Below are 12,095 nucleotides of genomic sequence, written 5' to 3'. Positions count from 1 at the left end.
AAAACTATACTCTGGCCTTCCAACGGGTCTGAGGGACAGTGAACTGGCCCCCTGTTTAAAAAGTTTGAGGAACCCTGCTCCTTAGAAACCAGCTTAATTTTGAAGGCACTTTGAAATAGTTTATTGTGCCAACCTGGTCGATAAATACAGGTGGGGATAATTGAAGGGCTGTGGAATACATGGCTTGGTGAGCCTCAACTTTTGAGTTCTCGGGTCTCTTATTTTGTGATGGTCAGATCAAGGTGCAGCTGCCTTAGCCAGTTAACTGCTTTTACTTCCAAGGCTCACTTCCTGTGAGACATCTCTGAGGAGAAGCACATGGACTTACCGTTATGCAGCCCTGGGTGCTGGGCAGCCGGGTGTAGACCCTGCCAATGCTGAGATGATTAACCTTTCACTGACTTGGCTTTCCCCTTGCAGTCGGCACCTTTTACTCTCTTTTGTGAGATGGAGGAAGACTTTGTGGATTGGTGGTGGACATATGGGTTAATGTTGGACTTGTGGGCTTGTGCAGCAATTGGTAGGGATGTTTTCTTGATCTGCACTTAATCTTTATATAAAACTCTCTCTTATTCATGAGTTTCTGTGGATTTGTTCTCTAAAGTTCCAAAACTAACACACACTTGAATAAGACTAAAACAAGTGCATTACTAAGAGAACTAGTTTGCAGCCAATCACTGATCACGGAGACATTTTAAACATATTTAATTTGAAATAAAGCCATGCACCTATGAAGTGGAATTCTAGGGGCAATGCATTTTTGCTTCCCCTCATAGAGATCTGTGGGAGGAGTGAATGTATAGAGGGTCATCATACTCAGAGTTTCCATTATGTTGATTCCTCTGTAAGTTGGTCTGACATATGTCAAGTATCTCAACTATTTATTTATTTTTTCAGTTTTCACTACTATTATCTTTTAAAATATCAGTGTCTTTTTGAATTAAATTTTTACTTGTATTTGGGGATTGGAGTACATATTACTAATGAGGTTATTAAAGAAAATCAGCCAGTTGTATGTATAGTTTGTTTTAACTGGTACATCTTTAGTTGGGCTATCTGTGCTTTAGAAATGGAGCTGACATCGTATGAAAATTGGGTATGTGAGAGAGATAGAGGAAAGGTTACTCTAATCTCTCTTGACCAATGGGTTTCACAGTGATACTCTTAATTTAAAGAGGCCTAAGGAAGACCATGGTGATAGTGAAATTCAAGAGCTGGAATCTTAAAAAAATTATTTATTTATTTTAATGAATCATTTTATTGGGGGCTCTTAGAGAACATCTAACATCAATTGTATCAAGCACATTTATATGTTGCCATCATCATTTTCAAAATATTTTCTTTCTGTTTGAGCCCTTGGTATCAACTCATTTTCCCCCTCTCCCTTCCTATCACCCTCATGGAAGCCTGATAAATGATAATTATTATCATATCTTACACCTCCTGCTGTCTCCCTTCACCCATGTTACTGTTGTTTGTTCCCCTTGGGAGGTGGGGAATTATACGTCGATGATTGTAGTCAGTGTTCTGTTTCTCCCTATCGACACCATGAGGCTAGTGGGAATGTGGGATGGGGGGCGGGGGCGGGGGAAGGGGAAGAATTGGAATTTAAGCATGTTAACTATGAGATGTCTTTGAGACATTCAAGTGAAGATGTCAAATAGATAATAGGATACATGAGTCTAAGAATTAGGAAAGTGTCAGAGCAGAAAATATGCATTCCATTTCTTATTGAAATTAAAAGCTTTTAAAATATATGTAATCACATAGGAAGAGAGAATAAAAGCCATATGTCTGAGTATTATAGAATACTAATATGGAATGAATAAAATAGAATCGAGGAATATTGAAGATATTCAAAAATAAAATGGAACACATAAGGATTGATGTCCTAAGGATTAGTGAGCAGAAATGGATTGGTATTAGCCGTTTTGAGTCAGACAATGATATGGTCTGCAATGACAATGTATTAGGCTGGGTCTTTTCAAAATGAGACATATATGTAGAAGAAAAAGCTTTATGTCAAGAAATAATTATATATTAAGAAAGAGGCCTATTAAAGTCCATGTGTCAGATGCTACCGGGAGCCTCCTCCAGACTCAAATAGCTGCCAGGATATGAATCAGAAAGGCAAAGCAAGAAGCTTGGAGACCAGGCGGAGCTGTGTATATTCAAGGTCTGCAGAAATATGACATGGCATCAACAACTCCCAAGGACATCAGGCCACCTTGGTCCACCTGAGACCCGATACCGAATCTGAGAAGCAAGAAGGCAATGAGGCACACCAGAGAAGTTTGTAAGTCTCTCATTAAAAGGCCACATCGCTAAGGAGGCATTCTCAGCCTGTGACTTGATTGAAGGGTCGGAATCCACCCCTACCTCCACAGAGGTTCCATAAAGTTGATATAAAATCAAATCATCAAAGACAGGAATGAAAAATACAACAGGATTGATGTTGAATTCATCTTTACAAAGAACATTTCAAGACGCCCTGGAGTACAAGGCTGTCTGTGATAAACTAATTAATAGCTTTACAAAGAAGTCCAGTCTAACTATTATTAAAATTCATGCATGAACAAAAGCTAATGATGAAGAATTTGAAGAGTTCTATTATTTCCATTTGAGGATTATGTTGTGTCTGACCTATGCCACGGTGTTTTCTATTGCTTTATATGCATGTGAAAGTTGGACAGTGAAGATGGAAAATCGAAGAATCAATAAAGTTGAATTGTAGTGCTGTTGAAAAATACTGAAAGTTCCATGGACTGCTAAAAGAACAAACTGATCTTTATTGGAAGAAGTTTGGCCAGCGTATTCATTAGAGGCAAACAGTGCGAGATGTTGTCTTACATACTTTGAACGTGTAGTCAGCCGAGACCAGCCCCCGGAGAAGGACATCATGTCCGGTAAAGTAGAGTTTGGTGTTAGGTGCCATTGAGTCAGCTCTGACCCGAGACCCTCTGCACGGTAGAATGGAACACTGCATACCCCTGTGCCATCCTCACACGTTTTCCTATGCTTGAGCTCTTGGAGCAGTAGAAGGGCAGTGAAAAGGAGATAGATTGTCACAGTGACTGCAACCATAGACTCAGGAGTGGGAACCATTGGGAGGATGGCACAGGACAGGCAGTGTTTTGTTCAGTTGTGCATGAGGTCACTATGGGTCAGAGCCAATTCAATGGCTTCTAACAACAACAAAAACAAAACAACAATTATTTCAGTCTGAAATTGATCAGACATGCAATCAAGATTCGTGGATAATTACTGGTGACTGGAAGGTGAAAATTTATTACAAAGAGATAGGGAGAGTGGGTGTAAAATACAAAAAAGAGGAAGACCCTCAACAAGATGGATTGGCACAGTGGATGCAACAAAATGGGCTTATGTATGACAGCAGTTTTGAGGGTGAAGTTGTTGTTTTCTGTTGTACCTAGGATTGCTAAGAGTTAGAATGGACTCCACAGCACCTAAAACAACAACATTTAGACTTCGAGTAGAGGCAGAACAGCCTTCCCCAATCACAATAATTTTTACTCTTTAGTTTACATTTTTATGTCCCTTTATTCTGACAGAATTTAATGGTAGATAATAGGACTATCTTATGTTGTGAAGATTAGCTAGGCTGGCAATAAACCTAATTGTGTGCATGTACATATGTGTGCATGAGTGTGTAAGAAGAAGCCCTTGTAAATCAGTAAATATGGGAAGAAATAGTTAATAAATATTTTTGGAACTTCTTGCTATTTATAACAAAAATTTTGAGTTCTCATTTCACAACATTGTAAAATGAATTCTAGTAGAAATAAAGTGTTATACAGAAAAAAATTAAAGTGCTGCGCATAAAAGAAAATACAAATTATGTTTACAAATAATCTATGAATGAGAGAGGCATACATATACATTTTAACACAAGTGGAAAAATTAAATTGCTAGGCAATGGACACAGAATCACTTATTCAACAATCCTTTATTGATTTATGATACTCATTTTATAGAAGAATTTACATTTGGTAATTCAGTTTGCATACTGATCCATCTATTGGTTCTTGATCTAAAAGTAAACATTTAATTATATTGGTGTTTCATCAAATATTTTAATATTTTATTAAAATCTTATCTGTTTTACTGGTAATTTTTTTTCTAGAATATTTAGAATACTTGAAATTTTAGCATTCTTTTTACTTGTCCCCAAGGAAGGTCTCTTTTGAAATGTATGGAGACTAAATAAATCTGAATTAATTTGAAAAGAGCCCCCCATCAAAAAATTTACATCAAATATGAAGAGACAAGTGTAAATATTTAAACTACCAAACAAAAAAGAAAGCAGGAAGAGGAGATGAAAAAGGAAAATGTTAAAAGATTCAGATTACATAAAAGAATTTTAAACAAATAACCATTAGATAAACTATATGAAAACAAATGAATAGGTATAATTAATTTTATAAACTATATGAAAACATATGAATAGGTATAATTAAAATTTTAATCAGATATATAATAAACAATGATTAGGTTTATTAGTATATTGAGAAATTATTTGCCATGAGTAGCCACAACTTTTTAATATATTTTTTGTATATGATACATATTCAAAAATAAACTCGAACCATGCAAAGAAAGTTGAGATCAAATTCAAATTCATACCTTATTTCTAATAGATGATATGGCTTAAGTAACTAATATATGAGAAATTGAAATATATGTGAGTTTGTAAGATTATGACTTGGGGTCCCAAATATTTGTCAGTAATCCTAAATGAAGACAATCTATACACACCCAGTACATTTCTAGGATTTATTGAATACATGAAAATATGTAATATTTTCTAATTCTACTTAGGAGTAGTCATATAATTCCCTCCTAATAGTACCTAGAATTTATATTTTGAAATACAGTTAGCAGAACACTTCCTTTCATAACTTAAAGTAGTTAGCCATTCATATATTATTTGATTTAAAACTCCTCACAGTTTAGTGATTTACTATTTGATTTAAAAAGTCCTCATTTCCAGTTTCTTTGTATCTTGAGTTTGAAAAAAGCTTAATCAAAATCGATTAGTCTCAGGGGATATTTGTTTCAGATTGATATGCTTTCTCTTCTTAATAATTTTTTCATAACACTTATTATTTCCTTATTTCTTAGACTATAGATGAAAGTGTTTAATCAAGGGATTACTAGAGTATAAAAAATAGCAATTGGTATATCTTTTCTCCTTCTGTACCTGAACTTGGCCGAATGTACATGATGAGAAGAGAGCCATAGAATATTGAGATGGAAAGAAAGTGAGACACACAAGTAGATAAGGCCTTGCCTCTTCCCTTTTAAAATTTCATTTGGAAAATGGTATAAAGTATGATTTTTAATCTTCTTTGTTTTCTTTTTGATTATAGCTTTTCTGTTTCACTTCATTTTTATTAGTTTGTTGTTGTTGTTTTGTATGTTTTTCTATTTATGAAATTCAGGATAGGTGACCCTACACTGGATTCATGGTTTCTTGGGACTATGGGAGAGGAGGTTGGGGGCTAGGGAATGAGGATTTAAGAACAAAAATGGCTGTTAGGATTTCTAATCTTGAAAGTCACGAAACAACATATTTATTTTGCTTTAAGACACTCACTTGGTGGTTGCTTGTTTCAGTTGCCTAGGAAACTAGTACATTAGCCAAACAAATTGAGATGTATGATTGATAGGCAATATGGCACCATTATAGCGTAAATGATGGGAGTGTCCTAAATGCAGAAGTACTTTGAGGAAAGGAGCCTTTTAAGAAATTCTTTTAGACTTGTAAGAAAATTTAAATGTTTTTCTAGTAATTATGGTATAAAGACATTGACTTAGTTAATTGTGCCAGCCTGGCCAATAATCACATGTGGGGCTAATTGAAAGGTGGAGGGATAAATGGGTGGTGAAGCCTCGCCTTTCTAGTTCTCGGGTCTCTTGTTTTGTGATGGTTGCACTGGGTGCAGCTGCCTTAGAAGTTCCCTGCTTCAGCTTGCAAGATTGACTTCCTACATGACATCCCCAAGGAGAAGTTACATGGACCTATCCCGATGCAGCCCTGGGTGCTGGAGCAGCCATGTGGAGACCCCTGCTAGTGCTGAGATGCTTGTTCGTTCACTGACTCAGCTCTCCTCCTGCAGTCGGCATTATTGCCTCTGTTTTGTGAGGTGAAGGACTTTGTGGACTGGTGTTGGGTATGGGTTAATGTTGGACTTGTGGGCTTGGGCAGCATTGGGTTGGGATGTTTTCGTGATGCACATTTTCTTTACATAAAACTCTCTCTTATGCATGAGTCGCTGTGGATTTGTTTCTCCAAAGTACCTAGACTAATACAGATATTATGAATATAATTTCAAAGAAGATTTCAGATTGTGTAAACTCAAGTTAAAGAAGTTCTGCTTTTCCACCTTTGTTCATAGCACACCTCCCCTTGGAGGCAGCCAATTCTAACTCAGTTCCCACTTCTGCTAGGAAGCTTTCGCTAACCATCCCAGGGGGAATTTTGTCCTTCCAATTATATTCAGAATGATGACAAGGGCAAAAATTACTAACTCAAATGAATGAAAACCAAAATAAGAGTCTTAGAAATTGTTTAGAAATGGACATTCGTCATACTCTCTAGTTCTCAAAGGATACATTTAATTATTTCAATATGTTATGATTGTAATGTTCAGGGGATTAGGTGTCTCAGGCTCTACAATGGTGTCAATGCCAAAAAAATCCCTTTAGAATTATATTGCACCTTTAAACCATTCTCTACCATTGACATAAATATTATCATTGACCTGTTGGTGGAAATACTTGTCTAATTGATTCTGAGGATAGAGTTTGATTCCTTGATCTACTTTAAAATTTAACACCGGGCAAAAACCAACTGGCCTCTATACAACTTTGACTAGTGATATACAGGTGAGAACATACTTAAACTTAATTTTAACAGAAATACGAATGTCCAGAAATATTTATTTTTCTGTTTTTTAAAAATTTTTCTTATGATTCTTATTTTTCAATCTTTTAAGTTTCCTAAAATACTACCTTTAATTTATTATAATATAAGCAATAAACAAATGACAATGATTTATTTGGATATTTTCTAAATTAAACCAAAACATATTTATACAAAATGAAATAGTAAAAATCACAGTTTTATAATAGGATAGAATATACTGGTAGAGTTTTTGAAACATATCTGAACAATATGGTTTGCCATATAATATAACTAAAAATGGCTTATTAAATTTTATAATAAATACTATTTCAATTTTGCTGTATTCACCTAAATATTAAATTATAGGAACAAGGGCTACAATTTCAAACGATATTTTTCACTCCCAGATATAATTTTGGAGAGCTGCCTATTTCCCCTTTCTTATTGAACACAGAAATAAAATATCAATGAAAAGTTCAATTATAATCAACTGATCTACCTAAATGCGATCTTCTCATGTTGTGTGACTTCAAGCTGCCTAGGATAAAGCACTTAATGAAGAAACAATCATATTATATAGAGTTCACATGGTGATACATATATATGTGATATATATTTTTTAACTTTAAGTTGACAAGGGTAAGTCATTTAATTAGAAAGTACAATTAGATGTATTTCAGATGATCATTTATTACAGTCTTTCTTAAAAGCGTGAGCCTCAAATTATCTGACTTGAGTCAGAATTATCTTGAGGAAATTAAGAGTTAAATATTTTCCCTAAATCTCTCTAAAAACTTTAGATCCTCTTAGAAACTTTGATTAAAAAAATAACAAATAAATAAAGTAAAATACCAAAAAAAAAAAGAAAGAAACTTCCTATTCCAGGGAACAGAAGCTAAGCTTTTTACCTCTATGGCAATTAGCGTGTGTGTGTGTTAAGGTGACCAGATTTTAACATTGGTAAAGCGGGACACCATTGACTGGGGGGGGCTGGGAGGTGTCCTTGATTAAAAATTTCGTCTATATGGATCAACAAAAATTTTCATAGAACGCGAAAATAGTATTGTAATATACATTTTTAATTTCAACATAAGTACAATTTACAAATATAATACATTAAAATTATGTATAGTATTATTTTATTCTTTGGCATATTTCTCATTCGAGTGACTTTTTTTAGTAGATTGCTGTCATTTTTTAAAAGGTCATGAAATTTTTCACAAGAATTTGTTTAATTATATTTCACACATAAAATGGCTTTCAAGTCTCAACGCTTAATTGTGATTTTTCTGATTTCCACACTTTATTTACCGTAGAAGAAACGTGTTCAGTCACAGCACTAGTTCCTGGTAAGGACAGCACATTTTCCACAATTTCTAGTGCATTATTTTATGGAACATGGTTTGTTTCAAAATGATGAAATATTTCTAACCATTTGTTCTCTATTGTGATTTTTGCTGATGCCCAAGATTTAACCTTTTCCTTATCAATACATATATTTTAATAATGATACCTCATTAAAAAGATCATTTTCAGAAATATTACTATATGGGAAATTTTGAGTAATATGATCAAATGATTTTTGTACATCATTCCAATTAAGTTCTTGTTTTAATGTAACCCAATGAAAATGTTCAATATCATTGTAATGTACTGTCCACTCTTCTAAATAATCTATGCAGTTACTATGGAACTTTTAAACGGGATTCATGATATCTGCACGATTTATTGCACCTTGTTCTTCTAGCTGGCTTATAATATTACGGATAGTTAATGTAAGAAAATTATTTTCTAACCACTCTTGACACTGAAATTTTAAATTATCAACTTCATTTGCTACTTAGATTACCGAAATTTTGTTACCTTCAATAAGTTTTATACCATTTTGAAGAAGAAGAGTTGCTTGATTGTATACAAACTCTAGCCAAATTTTGAAGATTCTTTTTCAAAAACATCTTCTAAAAATCTAGGACGTTTATCCTGTGATAGAAAGTAGGATTTCAAAAGATCGTATATTTTCAAAATTCTTTCGACAGCTGGCAAAAGAGCTAACCAGCGCGTTTTACTGTATCCAAGTATTTTCTGATATTCGACTTCCGCAGTTTCACAAAATTCTTTAAGTATTTCAACGCACAGTGTATATATAGAAATAAGAATATATTTTAATAACAATATTTTCCACATCTACGGGCAACAAATCAGCAGCTGTTTGAATGGTGTTATGTATTATGTGCGCTGCACAACCAACACCAATAATGTTTTGATTAAGGGTTTTGTTTAATTTATAAAAAATATTATTTGTACCTCTTCTCGCTTTTCCTCCAAAATTTGCATTCGTGTTATCTGCACAATATGCAGATAAATTGTTTTTTCCCAAAATATTAATAATGGAACTGAAAATTATTTTAGAAGTTTCGCCCGGCAAAGAAATGAAATCTAAAATTCTAATTTTTATTCCAGTTTCCGAATCAAAAAATCTAATAATGGTTGGAAATAACTTTATATCCTTATGATTAGATGCATCAGAATATATGGATATAACATTTTTTTCTAGATTTTTGTTTAATTCTGAAATGCATATGGAGAAAGCACATTACACACAATTGCCTCAGATTTTGTTCAAGCACAGGCAAATTTTTTGTTGTATAACTTTTTGACAACTTGTGATGTACAGTCCATAGATCTGAAGGAATGATTGTGATTAATAGCATGAAAAGACATAAATCCTTCTGCTAATGCTCATTTCTTTTCTTTGTCTCCATAAGTTGTTTTCCGAAAAACTTCCTGTATTTTGGAGGAAGATGCAGCAGTATTTAAATATCTTTTATGTTTTCTATGTCTCCAAGTGCTTTGAAATATCATTCTTCCCACCGTGCGAAATAGAAAATTCACCATTATGTTTCTCACATTTTTCCATGTAATCGCTTTTGTTTTTTTTAATAAAAGGAAATTCACTTTTTGGATCATCGTTAAATTTGCATCCTTTTTTCTTACTCTTTATGTTAAAAATCTAAGAAAAATAATTTAAAATTATATCATAAATTATTATATACATATTGTAAGTAGGTACATAATTACATTAACATATTTTATTGTTAGTTTATAAATTAATTTAATTTGATTGTTATAAAGAAACGGTTTTTAAAAATTTATTTTAATTTTAATCCTACATTTCTTTCTAAATAATAGCAATACTAATTGTATTATTTTTTATCTGAATTTGCCTTAACGTAAGTCGTCAGTGTCACTTTCAAGGCCGGCGCTAGACTTTTTGCCACCACTATAAAATATAAACAATACGAGTACTCTCTGCTAAATTCAAGAAAATTTATGTATTGATGAAATAAATAAATAAATTACTTATCTAAATTATCTGAATAGCGGATTTGTTGACATCACTTGTTTAACTAACACTAACACGCAGTACGCTGTGTATCACCTGAGAGACAGTTACAAAATGTTTTCGTCATTGCCAATGCCAAAAAATGCCATTGTTCATTAAGTCCAAACAATGGTGGTCGAATTCTAACAATTGATCAACAATGCGAACTTTGATAATCAGTTCTCGATAATCAGTTCTCAACAATTATTTGTTACTATTAAAGTTTAACATTATAAAATTAACAAAAATAATATAAAACTTATATCCTGGCGAAATAGCCACATGGCAGCCGAAAACCGTATATTCCCTTCTCGTTCTCCTGCCGTTCCCTAGCTTGTTACGAATTCTTTCCAAAAATCGGGACTTTTTTAAAACGCCGTGGGAGGCGAGACAAATTGTTAAAAATCGGGACTGTCCCGCCAAAAGCAGGACGTCTGGTCACCTTACCAAACGCTCACAGAAGCACCTTGATTTCATTACTCCTTCTTTTGTGCATTAATTTTTCGGGTTGAACTTTCAGAAATGTTTTACTGTTACAGATTTTTTGTGGCCCCTTCATTCAATCTTGCCACCTCCAAGGGGGAACCAACAGTTTAAGAAGCTTTAAAGATTTGGTGAAGTAGGAACCGTTACTCATTACTGGTAGAAGATAACTTGGTACAATCTTAGGCTAACAATTTGCTATAAGTAAGGGAACATCTACGGAGTGAAAACGGACCAAAATATTAGTGTGTGCATAGGTGAGAGGGTGGGAAAGAAGAAAACTGCTGGTCAAAGTGTAAGGTTAAGTGGCGGGGTTGTTATTTTCAGAGAATTGTATAAGGTATTATAGGTACTCTAGAGATGATTTAAAGTATATGAGTGCATAGGTTATATACAAATAGGATATCGTATTTAAGCTATATCCCTGGATTTCGGTCTCCAAGGAAGTCCTCAAAGCAATCCCCGCATGAGACCACTGTAGTAAGAAAAACAGAAAAATCAAAGCAATCCTACAGTATACACTGTAGAACTGGTCCTGAGAGTGTCTGAGGCTGGCACTCTGTAGAGGAGTAGAAAGCCCTGCCTTTCTCCTGCAGAAGGGCAGGTGGTTTCAAACTGCTGACCTTGTAATTAGCAGCCCACCTGATAACCACTAAAGCGTTTGCCCAGGTTGCAAGTTTCTTGGACAAAAGGAGTCATGAGGGGGAAACATTTGGCAAAATAGAGATATCTTTATTATGGTTTTATAACAGTTTCTCTAATTATTCATCTATCTAAACATTCTTAATCAATTAAAAATTATATTTCTTTAGATCTTTTTCTATTCCTATTCTTTACCTATTTTATAGTATTCTCTTCTAGTGATTTATATAAGCTCTTTTGAACCATTCTCATATTATAGTAAATAATTTCCCAATTTGAGTTGAACATTTGATTTTACTTATGTTCTTGACATAGCTTATAATTTAGTGTATAGTTTCTAATATTTCAGAGTTCTCCATTTTCTTGGTAGGTTTTTCTTTATGTACAGACAGACATATGTGTAATTTTACATCGAAGGTATCCATTATGTTCTAAATTCCATGGAGGGTGTTTAATAGAGCAATTTAGTACTTTGTTTTCCTCTCCTCTTGTAATATTTGCTTCCATCCACATCATTGTCTGTCCTAATCCTGCAAGTCATATAAAGTCTTGTAAGTCATATAAAGTCTTGTATGTAGTCCTTTCCACTTTCAAAGCACTTTGTTTTTAAGTGTATATTCAGAGATAGTAAATTGCTAGGCATCTACAAATGAAATTAGT

Source organism: Echinops telfairi, unplaced genomic scaffold (assembly GCF_000313985.2).
Source record: "Echinops telfairi isolate 266 unplaced genomic scaffold, ASM31398v2 ScPeMD7_6;HRSCAF=24_1, whole genome shotgun sequence".
Classification (NCBI taxonomy): Eukaryota; Metazoa; Chordata; class Mammalia; order Afrosoricida; family Tenrecidae; genus Echinops; species Echinops telfairi.
Note: the sequence above shows the minus strand (reverse complement) of the source record.